This window comes from Silene latifolia, chromosome 6, assembly GCF_048544455.1.
Source record: "Silene latifolia isolate original U9 population chromosome 6, ASM4854445v1, whole genome shotgun sequence".
NCBI classification, from domain to species: Eukaryota; Viridiplantae; Streptophyta; class Magnoliopsida; order Caryophyllales; family Caryophyllaceae; genus Silene; species Silene latifolia.
The window spans coordinates 119676823-119698533 of record NC_133531.1 but is presented as its reverse complement, the minus strand read 5'-3'; the positions used below and the strand labels follow the sequence as shown (position 1 = coordinate 119698533).

Here is a 21711-nt window from a genome sequence, read left to right as displayed (position 1 = left end):
ATATGCGAATCTTGCCTCCTAGGCAAAATGACTCGTAATCCTTTTAGTGGTAAAGGGACTCGAGCTATTGAACTATTGGGACTTATACATACCGATGTATGTGGACCGATGACCATCACCGCTAGGGGAAATTATGACTACTTCATAACATTCACCGATGATTTAAGTAGATATGGGTATATCTACTTAATGAAGTATAAGAGTGAAGCTTTTGAGAAATTTAAAGAATTTCAAAATGAAGTAGAAAACCAATTGAACAAGAAGATAAAGGCACTACGATCCGATCGTGGTGGAGAGTATCTTAGTAATGAATTTTATTCACACTTGAAAGGTTGTGGCATCGTGTCACAACTCACTCCACCCGGTACACCACAACTTAATGGTGTTGCCGAAAGGAGAAATCGAACCCTACTAGATATGGTTCAATCCATGATGAGTCAAACCGAGTTACCCGAGTCGTTTTGGGGATTTCCAATCCAAACCGAAATCAAATCATTGAATAATAGTCCGACAAAGGCAACCGAAAAGACTCCATATGAGATGTGGAAAGGAAGGGTTCCTAATATATCCTATATGAAGATTTGGGGATGTAATGCTTACGTCAAGGCAAAGACCGACAACAAGCTAGCCCCACGATTCGAAAAATGCATCTTTGTAGGTTACCCCATTACCTCCCGAGGATATTACTTCTACAAACCTCATGAAAACAAAGTGTTTGTGTCTAGTGAGGCTGTCTTCTTAGAAAGTGAGTTTATCTCTAAGAGACAGAGTGGGAGAAATTTTGAACTTGACGAAGTTCAAGAGCCACAAACCGAAGTAGAGACGCAAGAAGACGTTCCTTCGTCGTCTAATTCTGTTGTTATTCCTCAACCAAGGAGGTCGGGTCGAGTTTCTCACCATCCTGATAGATATGTTGGACTTATCCAAGAGGATGGGAGTCTTGATGTGTTGCTTCTAGAAAGTGACGAACCTGCCACCTACAAAGCTGCAATCTCTAGTCCCAATTCAGCTTTATGGCTTGAAGCCATGAAATACGAAATGAGTTCTATGCATGAAAATCAAGTCTGGAACATGGTGGATTTGCCTGAAGGGGCAAGACCTCTTCAGTGCAAATGGATATTCAAAGTAAAGAATGGCATAGAAGGACATGATGATGTCTACAAGGCTAGGCTAGTAGCAAAAGGTTTTACTCAAGTTCATGGTCTTCACTATGACGAAACCTTTGCCCCCGTGGCTATGCTAAGATCAATTCAGATACTGTTATCGATCGCCGCATTTCATGACTATGAAATATGTCAAATGTATGTCAAGACCGCTTTTCTAAATGGGCATTTAGAAGAGGAGGTGTACATGATACAACCCGAAGGTTTTGTGGATCCTAAAAATCCTAACAAAGTATGCAAGCTTAAGAGATCCATTTATGGTCTTAAGCAAGCATCAAGAAGTTGGAACCATCGATTTAATCATGTCATAAAAGAAAATGGTTTTACTCGAAGTGTTGAGGAACCATGTTTATACATGAAGTTCACTGGGAGCAATGTTGTGTTCCTAATTTTGTATGTGGATGACATACTACTTATTGGAAATGACATTCCTATGTTGTTTTCCGTCAAGGAGTGGCTAGGAAATAATTTCCAAATGAAGGATAGGAGAAGCACAATGCATATTAGGTATCCGGATCTATAGAGATAGACCCAAAAGGATATTGACATTAAGTCAAGAATCTTATATTGATAAGATTCTTCGACGCTTCAACATGGACCAGTCTAAGAGAGGCTTAATTCCTATGGGTAGTGGGATATTTTTGAGCAATTCTCAATCACCCTCCGAACCCGAAGATGTTGAACGCATGAAGTTGATTCCCTATGCTTCCGCTGTTGGATCAATCATGTATGCCATGATATGCAGTCGTCCAGATGTCTCATATGCCTTAAGCATGACAAGTAGATATCAAGAGAATTCAGGTGAGAGTCACTGGATAGCTGTTAAAAACATCCTCAAGTACTTGCGAAGGACTAAGGATTCTATCTTAGTGTTTGGAGGAGATTTCGAGCTATGTGTTAAGGGTTACACAGACTCGAGCTTTCAAACAGATAGAGATGACATGAAATCACAAGGTGGATTTGTGTACATGCTTAATGGTGGTGCCGTCAGTTGGAGAAGCTTCAAGGAAGCTGTAATTGCGGATTCTACTACGGAGGCTGAGTACGTTGCAGCATCAGAAGCTGCCAAGGAAGCTGTGTGGATTAGGCAATTCGTGGAAGGACTAAAAGTAGTTCCTACCGCAAAAGATCCCATTACTCTCTATTGTGACAACAATGGAACCATCTTCCAAGATAGAGAGCCAAAGTCCAGTAATAGATCTAGACATGTACTCAAAAAATTTCATATTATTAGAGATTTTATTAAAAGAAAGGAAATTGCGATTTGTAAGGTTGGGACGGATGATAACTTAGCCGATCCGCTCACCAAGCCTTTATCGCAGGCTAAAAACGATGGACATGTTATATCCATCGGGCTTAAACGTATGCCCAGTTTGTACTAGACTATTTGATATGAAATAAAATGTTGTTTTATTTGTTCATAGAGAATAATCGCATTTGTCTTTTAAATTTTATTTTTTATTACTTTGTCATATCCAAATGGGTTGTTGAGACTATTTTGAACCCCATTAAAGTGAAGTAGATTGACATAGTAATCGCCCATAGTTATTTATATGAGGTGACATCTCGAAGTAACTAGAGTGTGATGCGATTGATGGCAAGTTCAAGTGCCATAGATCATAAGAGATGACTAGTCGATCACATAGGCAGACTGTATAGGACACTCTGTCGGGCTTATGACCGCTTATAGAGTTCTGGCAATTTTTATAGCCTGGTCGTGGCGAGAGCTACTATGGTATTCTTATGAGTCGATTCTTTGACTAATGATTGTTCGCCTAAGATGGCACCGTATCAGAGTGACTTTGATTTACGTCCGGCGTCCTTCGTAATTGGGGTCTAATGGGCATGTTTTGGGTCATGATGAGTTGTGGCTAATCGAAGGGAAGAGTGCAACAAGAATTGTCCATCCCCGTCAGGGTTATCTTATATCTCAAGGCCACTCGAGGAGTAATGAACTGAAAATGCTTGGCCACGCCCGGAAGGTATCTACGGTAGATGATTCCGGTCAGACAGTTATTCTCCAGATCGAGGAAACCACTCATGATATGATCAAATGTAAGTACGACCTGCAAGACACCTTGCATTGAGTGGGAGATAGTAATAGGACAAGAGAATTGGTGACGCACACTTGTCTCGGACAAGTGGGAGATTGTTGGAGTATGTGTCCTTGACAATAATGCGATCACATGTTTAAATCTCATGATAAGAATATATGAGGGAAAGTTATAATTTATTGTCAACTGATCCACATTTATCGGTAATGGTTGGCTGACTAGAGTTTGACATTACTATCGTGTGACGGTGGTGATCAGTTGATCCCTTAAGGTCATACCTATAGGGTAATACTCTTAATTGATAAATTAATTAATTGTATGATGATACAAGTTAATTAATCCTTTAAATTAGATGATGTTTTTGTTATTGTTTATGAAACAATTATAATTAGAATGAATAATGTATTATAATCACAAGGTGTTGTGAATTATAATAATATGGTCCATTTTAAGTATAAGTAATCATGTATTGCTATTTGTATTATTTATTTTATGTAAAGAATTTTAATAAGTTAAAATTGCATTACATTGTCACATGTCTAGTAACATGTCACATATTACAATTGACAAATATTACAAACTTAAAATGGATCCATTTTATCTATATGGAAACCGGTTTTCCATAATAAGAGGGAACAATTGTGAGACAATGTGTGTGCATGCTTATTTATGATAGGCTCTTTGTTTTTTCTTGTTAAGAGAAATTGAGGGAAAATATGAGCACCTATAGGGCACTCTTCCCCTCAACCCACGGTACCCCTCTCTCTCCTCTAAACAAAATGAGAATTGTTTTCTCATTGATCATTCATTCTAATGCTCTAATAATTTTTAGTTCTCTAATATTATTTGAGAGAGAAAGAAAAATATAAAAACATCATTCTAAAATACTAATATTAAGATCTAATTACTAGTAGTAGTAATAATTCATATTAGTAAAATTTAAAGGAACATTTACTAATTTCTAGTAATAAAATTGGTAAATGTATTGAGAGGGATTACCTTGGTACAATCCTTAAGGAGTAGATCTTGCAATTGGATCTAAGGGTTTTTGGGGCATTCGGTTTTTCTTAAAGAAGACTAATTTGGTAGGAGGCCAATTAGTATAAACCCAATTGGCCACCATTGTAAGAATGATTAATTCTTCTCTTTTATTGAATTTGTTTTGTATGCATAAGATTTTATATTAGTTTTATGACTAAACTATATCACTTAGCTACTAGAGATGTCAAATAAGAGCTAAATGTATCCTTCAGTCCAATCTTGGAACTTAATTCAAGAAATCTCGGTTTGTGGACTGGCTTTGTAAGGGTGTCGGCCAATTGATCATTGTCGTTGATGTGTTGAATTCGTATACTGCCTTGTCGAACATGTTCCTTTACAAAATAGAAGGCAAGAGCAAGATGTTTCATACGGGAGTGAAAGACGGGATTGGCCGAGTAGTGTGTTGCACTTAGATTATCACAATAGATGGTGGGGGCTCGAGAGTTTTGTATGCCAAGCTCATGAAGAAGAGATTGAAGCCAAATGAGTTCGGATGTTGTGTCAGCTATTGCGCGAAACTCGGCTTCGGTCGAGGAACGAGAAAGAGCTTTCTGCTTCTTTGAGGACCATGAGATAGGATTGCTACCTAAGTAAACTAGATAGCCAGAGGTGGATACATAGTCATTGGGATCACCCTCTCCCCCCCCCCCCCAAAATCAGCGTCGCAGAAGGCGTGGAGGCATAGTGGGGACGTTTGAGTGAGGTGAATTCCAAGGTGGAGGGTACCTTGAAGGTATCGTAGTAAGCGTTTGAGGGCAGACCAGTGGGAAGAGGTTGTGTGTGTGAGGAAATGGGCAAGTTTGTTGACGGTAAAGGCAATGTCGGGTCGTGTTAGGGAGAGGTATTGAAGACTACCAACAATTGCGCGATAGTCCGTTTGGTTTTCAATTGGTTGAGACGGTTACTGAATTAGTGGGGGATGAGAGAGCATAGGTGTAGTGGCTGGTTTACACTCATGCATTTGAAATTTGTGTAGTAGATCAGAAAGGTATTTTGTTTGGTTCAGATGGAGGCCTGTCTTTGTTGGGGTGACCTCGATAACGAGGAAGAACGATAGAGGGTTAAGGTCTTTCAGAGAAAATTTCTTGGAGATTTGAGAGATGAATTCCATGATATGGGAAGAGTCGGGTTCAGTGACAATGATATCGTCAACGTAAACAAGGACGAATAGATGGGTTTTTGGTGTATTATAGATAAAAAGAGAAGGGTCTGAAAGTGAGTTTAGAAAACCCGAGGCAAGTTTATAGGATTTAAGTTCATTGTACCATGCTCTCGGTGCTTGTTTGAGGCCGTAAATAGCTTTATTGAGTTTACAAACATGGTCTAGATTAGTAGTATCGAGAAAACCGGGGGGTTGAGTCATGAAAACTGTGTTGGTATGGTGACCTTGAAAAAAGGCATTGTTGACATCAATTTGGTGAACATGCCATCGATTGGTCACAGCGAGAGTAAGAATGAGACGAATTGTAGTGGGTTTAATGACGGGACTAAAGGTTCCAGATTAGTCTATCCCGGGGCGTTGATGGTAGCCCTTGGCAACAAGTCGTGCTTTGTGTTGCTTGTATTTAACTCGATAGACCAATTTTCATCCAACAAAATTGGTGGCGAGATGGCGAGGTACTAGTGTCCAGGTTTGGCTTCGAAGAAGGGCGTTATGTTCGTCAATCATGGCGGCTCTCCAACGTGGGTCAACTAAAGCTTGTTTGGTCGTAGTGGGAGTGACGTGTGGACTAGGTAGGAGAGCTGTTTTGGCGTATTTTAGGTTGGGCTTGATGATGTTATTTAAGAGACGGGTTACGACACGAGGGGGTGGTGGTGGTGGGGGTGGTCGTGGCGTAGGTATGGGGCTCGAGGTTGGAGAGGAGAGATGGGAGCTATTAGAGGTGGTCGTGGAAGGAGAATTGGCGGAGAGGGATAAGGAAGGGGAGGCAGTGGGAGAGCGTGGCGAGGTAGGGGTGGCAGGAGTGGGCTGGGTGGAGGGCGAGGCAGTGCTGGTGGTAGTAGTAGGGATAAGGGCGAGGATGGGTATAGTGAGGTCACACCATTGAGTGGGTGAAGGTAGGGTAGTAGGCGAGACTATGGCGAGTTCATGGGGAATGGGTATTCGGTCTCGACAAATCGTACATGCCTGGAGGTACGAGCTTGTGGGTGTTGTACGGGTGAAGCCAAGGGTAGCAAAGTCATCCAAACGAGTGCAATTTTTGATAGTTCGGGTTTTGATTAAAAAGGAGTTTGTATGGTGAGTCATTACGTATGGTGACGGATGGAAGACGATTAATTAGATAAGTGGCTGTAGAGAAGGCATACGGCTAGAACGTAGTGGGCATTTGGCCTTGGGTTAATAGAGCAAGTCCTGTTTCAACAATATATCGATGGCATCGTTACGCAAACCCGTTGTGCTCGGGTGTATTGGCCGGAGAGGTAAGGTGGGTGACTCCATCATCTAAAAGAGTCGGGTTTAAATTTTTGTATTCTCCCCCGTTAACGGAATAAAATTGGCGAATGGGTTTATTAAAGAAATTTTCAATTATTGCTTTGAAACGATTGAATGTAGATAAAGTGTCGGATTTTTTCTTTAATGGATAAAGCCAAAAATAATGGGTATAGTGCAACAAATATAATGTAGTATTTGTACGAGTCATGGGATAAGACGGGGGCAGTCCAAACATCTTAGAAAATAAGGTCGAGGGGAGCATGAGACACTAAAGATGAAACGGAAAATGGAAGCTTGTGGCTTTTGCGGAAATTGAGAAATACGAAAATTAAAACTGGAGTTTAATAATTTTAAAGTAGCGGTTGACGGATGTCCTAGGCGATGGTTCCACAAGAGACTGAGGGAGGTGACGACAGTGTTGGCATGAAACCGAGGTGAGGAAGGTTGCCATTGATATGAACCTTCATTAAACTGCCCTTGGAGTATGATTTCCCCCGTCGAAATCGCCTTAAAACAAAAAGAATTGTGTAAGAATAAAGCAATTGCATTGTTATCTTTGCAGAATTGTGAAACAGAAATTAATCGACGCGAAATAGTTAGAACGACTAAGACATTATTAAAAATTAAAGAATGATAGGAATAGAGAATGAACCGTGATGGGTGATGGGAAGTGACGAGCCATCGCCAATAACTAGATCATCAAGGTCGTCATATATAGAGTGGAGGGAGAGGGTGTTAAGGTCATTGGTGATATGGTGGGAGGCTCCATTATCGATAAGATAGGAGGCCGATGGGGTGGCGGAAGTGGTGGCAGTATGCGCATAGGGACGGGGTTGCTTCTGTAGGGGTGGTGGGAATACTACATCAGGATAGTCACATTTGAAATTGGGGCAACCGCCAGTGACATGACCGACGACCCGACAGTAGTGACACTTCCCTTTAAAGGGTTTAGGTTGGGAACTGTTGGTTTGAGGGCCACGATTTTGGTTGTGTGGTGTCTAATGTGGTCGGGTTTGTTGATGGTTGGTTGAGGAGTTGGGTTGGTGATAGTGTCGGGTTTGGTTGGGGGTGTAGGGACGGGTGGTTGCAGCGTGGGCTGATGGAGAGAAGGTGGTGGCAGGGGATTGGTTCTTCACAGTGAGTTCGTGTTGAATGAATTTCTCATGAAAGGCTTCAAAAGAAATTGGAACATCACAAGCTTGAACTGCGTCGATGACGGGTTTATAGTGCACTGGGTCAAGGTCGGTGATGATTTGGGAGGTGATGTCCTCGACATCCATTGGTTTGCCGAGTTGTGCTAGTTGGGTGGTGTATGCTTTGATAGATAGCATGTACTCGGAAATGGATTTGTCGCCTAAGGTGATATTGGAAAGACCATCCTTACTTGAAGGACGTGTCCTCGTGACGGGTTGGCATATGTAGTGGCTAGGGTTTCCCATGCCTCATGGGAGGTGTTTGCATCAAGAAGGATGGAGGAAACAGATTCATCGAGAGTGCCAGCGATCGAACCAAGAATCAATTGATCTTGGCGAAACCACGTGTTGTAGGCAGAGTTGGGGATGGGTTCAGGTTTAAGTTTAGCCTCGGTGGGGTCTGGTGTGATGGTAGGTGAAGGTGGTTGCATGGTTCCATCAAGGTACGAAAACAGGCCGTATCCTTGAAGGAGGCGCGTGATTTGGTAACGCCAGGAGCAGTAGGTGTTGGGTGTTAATTTCGTGCAAGTAGAGAAAGATATGGACAAGAGGGGTTTGGTGGGTTCATCTTGGTTGGGGATGAGGTTGTTGTTGGACGCCATGGGTGTTGCGAGATGGGTTATGGCAGCGAAGAAAAGGAACGGTATTAGGATCGATGTAGTACCTGATACCATGTAAAATATAAATGTGTTTATTGTATTGATGATTATGAGCAGCATACAACACAGTGATATATAGGGCCTATTTGGCCTTACTTTTAAAACTGCTTTTGTATTAGAAAAACAAAAGTTGGGCCAAACACTAGGTTTTAGAAAAGTAAAACAGCTTTTTTTAAGACCAAAAGCCAAAATAACACCTAGAAACAGAAGCAGTAAATAATTGTTTATGCTTATATTTCTCAAAATTTCTATCTTCTAGTTTCACTATATCCCATATCTTCAACACCATTTTCTTTTACATCTAATAAAAACGTAGAATTACCTTTCATAAGCATCTAATTTGTCAATCGTTCCTAATCCGTACATACTAGCATTATGATTTACTCCATCAAAAATTTTTGTGACCTCCAAGAGGATTGTCCTCCTTATACCTAAGTTTTTATAATATTCTATTTAGTGAATTGCCTTTAGGTGGGACGGTCCTCTCGGAGGACACAAGAATTTTTCTTTGCTCCATATATTTTTTTTTCAATGAATATTGTTTTAATTATCATTTTTCGTAAGGCGATAGATTGTCTTACAATGAGTTTATTTTGTTAGCTACCCCTACTATGCTAACAATAATTTACTATTTTAAGCTTTTTTAAAGAACAAATTATTGGATTTTCTTTAGGTTTGAAGGATGTAAGAATTTATCAATTCATTTTAAGATTTACTAATTCGGTGAAAAGTAACATTAATTAAATTTTAAAAAAATTGATAGCTATCATAATTGATTTGAAATTAATTGCATCCAATGTTGTTTGTGTTTGATGAAAACTAGTTACATAGCATAATTGTATGATTCTTGTTGTTTTATGTTATTTAAAATGACATATTTTAGCATCACATGACAATTTAAAGAAGAAAAAAAAACTTTAAATTTGTTACACCAAACATCAACAAATTAATAAAAACAATTTTTTATAACTTTTTGCCAAACACTAACAGTTTTTTCAAGAAATAGTTTATGCAAAACTATTTTTCAAAAGTAAAAATTAATTTTTATATGTTAGGTCAAACAGGCCCATATACTACTATACATGGTTGTTAAGCAAGCTAGAAGGCAAGAATATAGGAGTAAAATAGGTAACAAATAAACTACTCTCTCCTAGTCTGAGTGTTGGTTCCTCTTTCCATTTTCATACTAGTCGGGTGTTGGTTCCTCTTTCCTTTTATGGTAAGTTTTGTGTGGTCCAAATCCAATTTCATGTGGGGTAGGGTGTTTTGTGTGGTCCAAATTCATTTCTTTAATTTTGGTGCCCAAAAGAAAGGGAACCAACACTCAGACTAGGAGGGAGTATATTATACACATGCTAAATATAAACAAATCATATTCATGATACTCCTTGATTTGTGGGATTGGTTGACTGATTGGTTGTGAGGATATCTTTGACATATCCAACTTGAAAGCAAATTTTCGTAAAATAAAATTATCTAATTAACATTCATGATAAATTCATACCTTCAAATGAAACGAGCTTACCAAATCTCAAAAAAAAAAGAGAGGGAGAAGTATGTATGTAAGTAACGTAACAAAGCATCTTGCTTGTGACAGACACTATCCGTCACAAGCATGTGACGGATAGTGTCTTTCTCACAATAAGGCAAGTGGGAGGGCAAGTGGGGGAGAAATGGAGCACCTCATGAATAGCGCCACTTACATATTGTGAGAGGGGCACTATCCGTCTTTCACTTGTGACGAATAGTGTCTGTCTCCAATGAGAATTTGTGGTAACGTAATATATAGAGTTGTTTTAATTGGATTTGATTAATACATATAGCGTGCATTGATGTGATTGCATGAGAAACTTAAGATGGATGTTGCCCTCACTCCAATTCGTTTGGAATGTCCTTATTATTAATATTATATATCCACCTACCTCTACATTTTCTTAATTATCGACCACCATAAATCGTGAATTATAAATGTAAAATTTACTATAAAAGTGTTTGTTCTATTCAGTACTCTCACATCTTTTTCATATTGTCCTACTTTTTATTTTGAGTGACTTTTTTAAAAAAAAGAAAAAGTTAATAAAATGGAAAGGATTAGTTTTTTTTTTTGGTACAAATAAGGGGCTTAGCCCCGAAATTAACTATTCGCTATTACACGGGGAATAGCTACCCCAAAGATATCCTCTCGGAGTATAGGACTAAATTCATTAGTAGGGACCTCTAGATGCATAGGCGTAGTACTCGAAAGAACTCCACAATTAGCTAATAAGTCCACAGCTTTATTCGCTTATCTGTAGGTATGATCCAGCTTAACGATCCAATGCTCCTCGCGTATCAAGTCTTGACATTTTTTTACAATGAATTTCAGACTATTGCTTATACGTTGATCCTCATTAATAATCTTGACGCAAGTAGAGTTATCCATGCATGTGAACTAATACTCTTGTCATCCGGAGGGACTTCGCCCTTTCCAAATTAAACCAGTGAGTAGCGCTAGAAACTCGGCTTTCATCGACGTGCAAAAACCACACGAAAAGTAATAAGCAGTAACAAAATTACCCGTTTCATCTCGGAAAATACCTCCACCTCCGGCGGGTCCTGGGTTCCCCTTGGACGCTCCATTAGTATTCAGCAGAATCCATCTATGAGGTGGCGGCAGCCATCTAATGAAAACTTCAACGGTTGAGTCTTTAGGTTGCGGGATGAAAATATTATACCGATCAAAAGCCTTTTTTGATGATTTGAACTGCTGGTAGAGGAAGGTTCGTGGGTTGATAGGATTTTCATTGTCTCGCCCAAACACGACATTATTTCTCCATTTCCATATCCACCAACAAGTTAAGGCAAAGAGTATAGGCCAATCCGGTTCGGAAGTAAGGACATCGTTACATGCTCCCCCTTTTCTGAATGGTTGTCCTAAAATGGAAAGGATTAGTGATTATGCAAGTAAGTGAGTTAATTAGAGTTATTTTAAGTTTATACGGTTGATGTGATGACGAAGAGAATGGATGTACGTACTTCAATTTGTTATGCGACTTCGTTATAACGCAAATTCTTATTTAAGCCCAGGTATATTTGTTTTATGATTAGAAATATAAATGAGATTGATGTCTCAATTCTTGGAAAACTTGGACCTAGTTTTGTCCTGTTAAGACCGGTATAAATATGTCCATATGAAATGAATAAGATGGGATAAAATTAAAATGTATAGAGAAATGTAAAAGATTTGTGTTATATATATATGTAGGATGATATTTAAATTGTTTTAATATTAAGACGGTGAATACTTCCTTCTAAACGAATATTAATTGTCGTTATAATATATCCACCCATGTAGGCATGTCCCAACTCTACACAATCATAATTAGTGACCATTGTAGGATAAGGTACATTTAGTCCTTATTCATAGGCGGCTCAAGTAAACAATATAACGGTCCACAAATGTGACGGATCGTAGTAGTGTTCATAGTACAACCAAGTGTGTATATATGATGGTTTTCTCAAAACTATCTTGTTAGGGTGTAAACCCATGTTTTACATCGTTAGAATAAAGATGGAAGATCATCTTTATAAGTGTCTACAAAATATAATAGTACGAGGTCTTTTGGGAAGGAGTTTAAGAGTAAATCCGTGAGGGCTTGACCCAAAGCGAACAATATCGCACTATTATGGGTTGTGGATACTGTAACACCCCCTTCTTACCCGGCCAAGGTAATTGGGAGATGTTACCTTCCCGGTTTCCCGAGGCGGTGATATCAGAGTTGCAATTAAGAAACAATTAATATAAATGAAATATTTAGTGGATTAAATAAACATAAATGAATAAATGAAATGAATAATAGAACTCATGACTACTAAACTAATATAATCAACTATGCTCGACTCGAATGTCATCACGGCTCGTCCCTTCTCCCGCATGCTACCAAGGCTAACCTGTAAACAACTGCTCCCCATATGATTGGAAATATCATATGGATCGACACAGGCCACCCCGGGAATAGGCGACATTTACACGGACACAACAAACGTCAGTTTCAATACACAAACATACGACATGACTCGATAAGTGTAGACACGACATAATTATGTGAATGAGACTCGATTATGAAATGACCATACCGGTACCGGGACACGCCCAGACGTACCCACAACCACCGGTGCCAGGGACACGCCCACGACACCACACCTCACACAAAGGTACCGGGACACGCCCAGACGTACCGGGTCCGGAAGCCAACCGGATCTCCTGCCAGACGTCGTGCCTCAGCCACACGAGTCCCTCCATAACTGAAGCCATTATTGTGCACATCCCCCTTGGAGTGGGAAACTCCAAGGGGCGACTCGAGCGCAAGACGGTTTCCCAACCGTCCTACGTCTCCTCAGCAACCAAGTACCACCACCAAAGACCTCCAACACAACACAATCACAACCATACATGACAAATGGAAGAACAAAATTTAACATATGACTAATTCATGAATTCAATCCCACATGTTATGAATAACAACCCTTCGAATACCCACATGACATACGGATCGACTCATGTATGTACTAGCAAGGAAAGACACACAAATATGCATATATAATATTGAAACCGAGTAGGATAACTTACCTTTTAGCATAATCCATAAGCTAGTCGAAATTACCAAGTACCCATCTCATAAAACCGTCTCATCCTACATAAATCACATAATAACTATCACAAATTGCCCTATACTATAATACAACATAAAACCCCTTATTATTAGTCACTAATTACTCATTTTATATAAGCTAGTTACTAATTAATCTTTCTTAGTAAACCCTAACTCGAGATTAACATAAGACAAAGAGGAAGAGGTGAGATTTCGACTTACAAAGATAGACCGCGAATTAGGAGGGGTGTTCCATCATCAATCCAAGCTTAAAGGCCAAGGGGGAAGGTTTAGGGAGCATCTAGAGAGAGGGGAGAGTGTTTTAGAGTAAGAAGGAAGAAGAAGAAGAATGAAAGGGATAGGGTTTGGATAACATGAAATCCCGAAATATCACTTCTCGGGCACAACACATTATCACTCGACGGAGTGACCGGTTCACTCGACCGAGTGACACTCACTCGGTCAAGTATAGTCCTTACTCGACCAAGTGCCAACTCACTTGGTCCACTAGATGTTGTACTCGGTCCACTGGAAGTCTACTAGGTCTAGTTTAAGTCTTACTTGGTCTCGTAGGACGGGCCATCCTTTACTTCCGAGTATAAGTGGGTTCCCTCACGTGTCCCTAGGTCCTTTGTGGGTCCCAAATTATCCGAGTATTACAATCTTCCCTCCTTAAAAATGAACTTCGTCCCCGAAGTTCGCCACTCACTCTCTTTCCCAATTATTCCTCGGTCTTCTCTTAGCCTCGTTCTCGATTCTTGTGTGTTCGCTTGCCATCATCACTCTTATTGCTACACAAATATATCATATTTACCCTAAGTTTCTTATTCACTCTCGTTAATTTCTCACGTGTCGTGCTCCTTCTTTTCTAAATTTTCCGAGTTATTACATTCACTCCCCCTAAAACAGAACTTCGTCCCGAAGTTCAGTATAAGTCTTACATGACACTCTCCCGGTAATCTACTATTATTGTCAAATGTTGTGGTTCCCAAAGGATCTCGACTTGTTTCACTATATCTATATGTCATGGGTGGCTAAGGTGGATATTGATTTGATGGGGTTTTGATGTTTATGATTACTATAAGTATATAGATGAATATGAATATTCTTCATGATTAGGCCCAACCACTCTTTATATTCATGATATCATTCACATATCGTATTGAACCGCTACTACTCATACTTGCAGCAGGATCTGGATCAGGGGCTCCCAACCCTGACCAGTCCACAGACCAAGTCCAAGCAACATCCAATGATCCACTCCCAACTCAACCTGTCAAGAGGTTCACCAGCTCTAGCATTCAGCTGCCTATATGGCCAGCTGGAGTAGGCCTCAACTAAGTCTATCAAGAGTCTCATACATCCAAGATCAGCCAAGGAAAAGCAAAGGAAAAACAGCACAGAAAAACAAGCAGGAATCAGTCACATGCTGCTGAGAAGAGTTGATGAAGCATAAAGCAGACATTCCATTTTTGGTAAGGCAATTGTGGGGCTGTCTTGGAAGGACCACTGCTCCTTTTCTCCTTAAAAGCCTGCCGTGAAAAGGATACAAAAAGCCTTGACTTTGCTAGCAGCTAAAGCAACAGTAACCTGTTGATGTGACCATAATTTAAGCACATTTAGTCCCCGAATTAGCCTTGTTCCCATGCTTTTTAGTGCATATTTGGGTCATTTATGGTCTTTAGTCCTTTGTTTTGCATATTCTTTGAGGTTTTGTGTCCTTGGTAGGAAAGGAGTGCAAACCTTGCATTTTCATGGCAAAATTAAGCTAAATTGATTGAATTCAATGACCAAGCATCATGGAGAGACAAGATTAGAAGGCCTTTGTACATACTATAGTAGATGGGCAATGATGAGAAAAGATCCTTGCATCCCCGAGGAAATCCTCAAGGATTCTATGAAGAAAAAGGAAGAAAAGAAGAAGGAACAAAGCTGTAAGACAATCCGGGCGGATTGTCCACAAGACGCCCGTCCAGCACCCACAATCCGAGCGTCTTCCTCCTGTGTCCGCCCGTCCAAAACGCCGCCAATCCGCCCGTCTTCCCCTTCTGGACGCCCGTCCAGAAACACCCAAATCCGCTCGTCCTGTGCCTAAGACGCCCGGATTCCCTAACAGCCTTTTCGTCTTCTACAAGCTTCAAGGAAGGATGCGCATATTTTTCTAAGACCGGCGAAAAGGAGACCGGAGTCTCCCTAGAGACCGGCGATTCCTCAAGGACTTAATCGTCATTTAAGCCCTTAGTTAACCCTAATTTATGTACCTAATCCCCACTATAAATACCCCATTAGTCTAATTAGAAGAGGATGTTCTTCTTAGCAATCTTTAGAGTAGTTAATATCAATCAAATCTCTCTTTAATCTTGTAATCAACATTTAATCAAGTTTTAATACAAGTTTTATTTCCTTAATCTCTCTCTTGTTCATCCTTTATTTTGGGTAATCGAAGATTATTTGGGTTATTATTAGGAGATTGTCAACCTTCCAATCAAGCATCAAGTACTTCTATTATTCTTTGCTTTATTATTGGAATCATTAGTAGGTATAATTCTCTTAATCCCTTTTTAATTATTGTTAAGCACTTTCATTTATTCATCATGTTTCACTTTGTTGGTATGATTGACAACTTTGCTAGCATGTTCAACATGATAATGAGTGAGTAGTTTCCATAGCTAGGGTTAATGGGTAATTAGGGGAAACCAACATGGGGAATGATTCATGCTTAATTTAATATGTTTTCATAGTTTATTTGCTTGCTTGTTGTGATCTCAACTTATGCACATGTTATGTTTGATGAAATGTGAGCCTATGAATCCTTGCATTTTTTACCCATCACCCATCTTTTCAATGAGACTTGTAAGATATAAACCAACTCGAGTCTCATTAGACCATGCATATTGTTGAGTAGGGAAGATTAAGTCGACTTGTAGGTGTTGTACAATCTAATCGATTCGGCTCCGGGACCCAAACTTTCCTAGGATTGTAAGATATAAACCAACTCGATCCATCACAACAATAATTGCTTGCTTATAATTTGAGAATATGTTTGTATGATCAATTCCCATGAATCCCCTATGACCCCATGACACCCTAGTGCCTTTTATCAATTGTTTACATCCCTTTTCAATCATCTTGCTTGTGTACTTTTATTGCTATTTAGTTTAGTGATCTTCTACTCCAAACCCCAAATTGTGACACCCTTAGACACCACTAGTTGCAATAGAAAATCTCATCTCAATTCCCGTCCCTTGGGATCCGACCTTTACTTGCCTCTTTACTAATTGTAGAGTTTTTGGTAGAGTTATAAATTGTGTTTTGGTCTAGGTGCTCCTAACGACAAGTACCGAAAACTAAACCCTCCAAAGGGAACACGACCAAAAATGGCGCCGTTGCCGGGGACGATGTTAACTTGATATAGATTTTCTTAAATTGTTATTAGTTGTGTCTTTCTTTGCCTTGGGGAAGTAAAACTCCTCAAGGTTTGTTCTAATTATTTTCGAGTTGTTTGATATTTTGCATGTCTAGAAGATCACAAGGTAACTTGTTACCCTTTGATCACGAAATTGAAAGGACTTTGACAAACAATAGAAGACTTGCTAGGAGAACTTTGAGAGATATTGGTGAGGTTGTAGATATTCAACCAAACAATATTGAGTTCATCAACCCTTTTGCAAGAGAAGGTGAGGAGAACCCAACACAAAATCAACCCACAATGCCTAAATTTTCATCACATTCCGTACCCACCGAGGAAAACCTACCCAATGGTACTCCCACACCACAACATTTAACCGGAAATTTTATTGCCAAATCCGCATGTATCCAATTAGTCGAAAGAAGCCAATTTGGGGGGGATGCCTAGTGAAGACCCTCATTCTCATATGGAGACTTTTTGTGACTATTGTGATGCGATTTCACAAACCGGTGTAACTCAAGACCAAATTCGATGGGTCTTATTTCCTTTTTCTCTAATTGGCACCGCGAAACAATGGTTGAAAGGCGTTGACAAGGCTACTCTCGGAATTGATTCTTGGAAGAAGTTGGCTCTAGCTTTCTACAAAACGTTCTATCCACCGGAAAAGACTAACATGCTAAGAGCTCAAATTACGGGCTTTAATCAAAGAGATGAAGAATCCTTGTATGAAGCTTGGGAGCGATTCAAGGGAATTTGTTGCTCATGTCCTCATCATGGACTTAGCGAGTGGTTCTTGGTACAACAATTTTGGAACGGTCTTTATGAAGACTCAAGAAACATTCTCAACATGGGATCAAATGGAATGTTCACCGAAGTTGACGACAATCAAACTTGGAACAAGATTGAGGAAATGGCGGTCCATAACTCACAATATAGTAGACCTCGCAAGGCTACTAGAGGAGGAAAGCATGAAGTGGACTCTATTACTCAATTGGGTGCTCAACTTAGTGCTCACATTGATACCATCAATTTGAAGTTTGAAAAAGCTATTGCTAGACTTGAAGAAGTCTCAAAATCACCAAAGCATCATGTTAATGCCATGACGGCATCTCCATCAATCCCAAGTGGGATATGTGAGAATTGTGGAACTTTGGGACATGACCAAAGTGAATGTAGGGGAACAAATGAACAAGTGAATGCTTTCCAAGCATACAAGAGTGGTACCCCTTATTCCAATTATTACAATGAAAACACCAAATTCCAACCAAATCTCTCATACAAAAGCCAAAATGTTCAAAACCCTCAACCAACATACACCCCACCTCCCATGAGAAACCAAAATCAAAGACCCTTTTACAACCAAAGCCAAGGTTACCAAAATCAAACTCCATACAATCAACAAAATGACCAAGGATTTGATGTTCAAAAAGCGGTCCTCCAAATGCAAAAGAATCAACAAGAGTTTTTCACTCAAATGCAAAAAGATAGTCAAGCAAAGGAAATCACCATCAACAACATCCTAGCTCACACCAAAATGTTGGAAACCCAATTGACTCAACTAGCATCTTCAAGCTCACAAAGACAAAAGGGGCAATTACCACCTCAAAGTAATCCCCCAAGACATGAAACGGTTAGTGCCATTCATTTGAGGAGTGGTACAAGGTATGAAGCACCGAAGAAGCAAGTTGAGGATGAAGTTGTGGAAGCTAGTGACAAAGAAGAAATTGTGCAAAACTCCAAGGATGGAGAACTATCAAATGAAGAATTTTCAAAGAAAAATGAAGATAAGGTCAAGGAGAAGGAGCCCATTGTGATTAGACTTCCTTTTCCAATTCGTCAAGCCAAGCCCAAATTTGATGACCAACTTGGAAAATTTATGGAGATTGTGAAGAATTTGGAAGTCTCGATTCCTTTCACGGAATTAATCAATCACGTGCCGGCCTATGCAAAATACATGAAAGACATCCTTACAAACAAGAAGTCGATCCGGAAGCTTGAAACTATCGCCTTCACTAAGGTGAGTAGTGCAATCCTTCAAGGGAGTTCACCTCCAAAACTTAAAGATCCGGGAAGCTTCTCAATACCGTGTACCATTGGCGACACCACGATCAACAAAGCCTTATGTGATCTAGGGGCTAGTGTGAGTGTTATGCCGTACTCGGTAAGTAAAAGGTTAGGGATGGGAGAGATTAAATGCACCAATATCACACTCCAAATGGCCGATAGATCAACGAAAATACCACTAGGGATATGGGAAGATGTTCCCGTAAGAGTTGGGAAATTTTTCATCCCTTTGGACTTTGTCATTGTTGACATGGAAGAAGACTCCAATATTCCAATCATTCTAGGAAGACCTTTCTTGCACACCGCGGGTGCGGTGATTGATGTGAAGCATGGAGAGCTCACTCTAGAAGTGGGAGATGAGAGCATAACTTTCAATCTTGACAAGACCATGAGAGCTCTCCGTTTGCATGAACCATGTATTATGGTTGATCATTATAGCCGAAAGGATGATAGGAAGAAGATGGAATTCCAATGGAAGAAGAAAATTGATGATGCTCCATTCAAAGAGCAAGTGAATTGTAACAAAGAGAGCTTGAAAAGCTCACCAAAGTCAAGCAATGAAGAGGATGACCTTGTTGGCCAAGACAAGAAAGTGGGAGAGTTGTCTCTATCAACTCAAGAGATCTTTAGTGATCAAGTAGATAAAGTTTGTGGTCTTTGGGACAATGAGTTTGAAGGGATTTTCAATCCCTATATTGGTAATGCTATCGATCAAGACCAACATGAAGGACAACAAGTGCAAAGATCTATTGAGGATCTTTATCATGATAATGAACAAGCTTTTGACTACTTCTTCAAGGTGTTGAGCAACATCAACAACACCTTGGACATGCCCCCATGACATCTCACTAAGGATGAGAGTTTGGTGGAGTCCTCCCTAAACCACCATTTGTAAATATTTCTAACTCCCTAACTTGCATTTTAATTCTTACATTGCATTTTTGTCATTTTTTGGATTTTTATGTTTTGATCAAGATAATTATCATTTTTGAGAGAAGTGAGGGAGGGACTAATGAATTTAATTGATGTGTAGTGCTTTAGCTTAGTGTGGGGGTAGCAATTGCCTAGGCTATTCATGCCTTTGTAGTGCCCCTACAATGAAGAACACGGGATTTGAAGAATGAAAAATGACACGGGATATGCAAGTGCACGGATGGAACTGAATCCGGGTAGACCAAGGAGAATCCGAGCGTCCTTAAGGGGAATCCGCTCGTCTTTAGGGAATCCGAGCGTCTTTGGCAGAATCCGTCCGTCCAAATGAACTAAAAAATTGAAAATCTGGGACTGTTGAAGAATCCGAGCGTCCTAGCAGAGAAGACGCTCGTCTTAAGGAATTCGCTCGTCTTTGCAAGAAGACGCCCGTCTTTTTGCCAGTGCAAGATAAGAAAGCTTGCTGCATCAGAATCCGCCCGTCTTCAACAGAATCCGCTCGTCCTGCAACTTAAAAATCCGAGCGTCCCAGCTGAAAGACGCTCGTCTTTAGGCGAGAATCCTGAACCCAGATTGAGCAGAATCCGAGCGTCCCGAAGGAAAGACGCCCGTCTTCCCCTGCAGTTTCGAAATTCTCGGGTGTTTTTAAATACCCCTCCCACATTCATTCCTTCATTCAAAACACTACCAAAAACCCCAAAACCTCAAAACCCTCATCCTTTCCATCACCAAAAACAAGATTTCCTCAACCAAATTCAACAAAATCAAATCCAAACTTCCTTACAACAATAATTAATCACTCCTTCAACAACAATAATCAATCCAAGCACCAAAATCTTCAACCTTTGAGTCGATTTTTGAATTAAAAAGGCAAAGCCTTTCATCTTAAAATCGATTTGGGTATAATTGGAAATTAAATATTTTCACTCTTTTCTTGGTATAATCATCAATGGCAAGAACAAAAGGATCAACAAAGGCACTTAAGGCAAAGGCACTCTCAAAAAGGCAACAATGCCTTCAAGCAAAGAAAGCCTTATTGGCTATGGTGGTTGCTAGTGCAAACTTGGAAGTTCAACAACAACAAAATCCTCCCTTGGAAGCAACAACTTCAACAACTCCGAAAATTGCTCAATTATCAAACTATCCAGAGGTAATTTTCATTTCTAACTCCCATAGGGATAAATTTGCCAAGTATGCTAGAAAATCCATTCCACCCACCAAATTCATATGTGAAGATGCCTTGAACAAATTAGGCGTCCTTGAACAAACAAAAGCCTTATTTGAAGCCATGGGGTTGGGAAAATTCTTTACTACAAGAGAATTGACATACCCCTCCCTTACCTTAGAATTCTTGAGTTCATTGAAAGTGACTAAGGTAGAGACTATAGAAAACATCGAGTTCCGCCTTGCCAATGTGAATAGGCGCATCACCTTTGATGATTTGAGTAAAGCATTAGGTCTTAGTGATACACCTCGTTATTACAAGAAGCCCGAAAAATATGACCCCGCTCCTCTTTGGGAGGCGATCTCCGGGAAGAAATTTGAGAACTTTCATGCTTGTCGCGCTCTATTAGTCCACCATCCGGGCATTAGAGTGTGGCACAAGGTCATCGGGAATACTATCATTGCAAGAAAAGACACTAACCACTTTACCAAGCTCGATTGTGTTCTACTTGAGTCGGCCTTAAATATTGGAAGGGAATTCACCAAGCCTTACAATGCTCTAAGGCTTTTGGTGGAAAGATGGCTCAATGTTGATTGTGGAAAGGAAGGCACCGCTTTTATCGTAAATGGAGGTCTAGTTACTCTCTTGGCCAAGTACTCTGATCCGAATTTCAACAAGGATAGGAAGTATGTGGCGAAAAAAGGGGGTCATCTCTTTGACATGGATGCTATGATTAACAAGTACAAGTGGGTCAAGCATAATCCTCTTGACACCGAATATGGGTGGCTCACCAATGATGCTAGATCTTTTACTTTGCCTTCCAAGATATGCCGTTTGAGTGTCCATAGAACGAACTACCTTCTTCCCCTCTCAAAGAAAGCCGAATACATCATCCGTCAACAAAGGGGTGAAATTGAAATGCCCTCCTCCTCCATTGTCACACCACCCTATTCATTCAAATATCAAGA

The 21711-nt window shown here is 40.1% G+C and overlaps 1 non-coding gene across 1 annotated transcript; it reads right to left on the bottom strand.

The window, feature by feature from the left end:
• Positions 1-17257: 17257 nt before the first annotated feature.
• LOC141589282 (small nucleolar RNA R71) lies at positions 17258-17364 on the bottom strand. Its single transcript, XR_012520228.1, has one exon. It is a non-coding gene; the product is annotated as a small nucleolar RNA R71 (small nucleolar RNA).
• Between the last annotated feature and the right edge of the window lie 4347 nt (positions 17365-21711).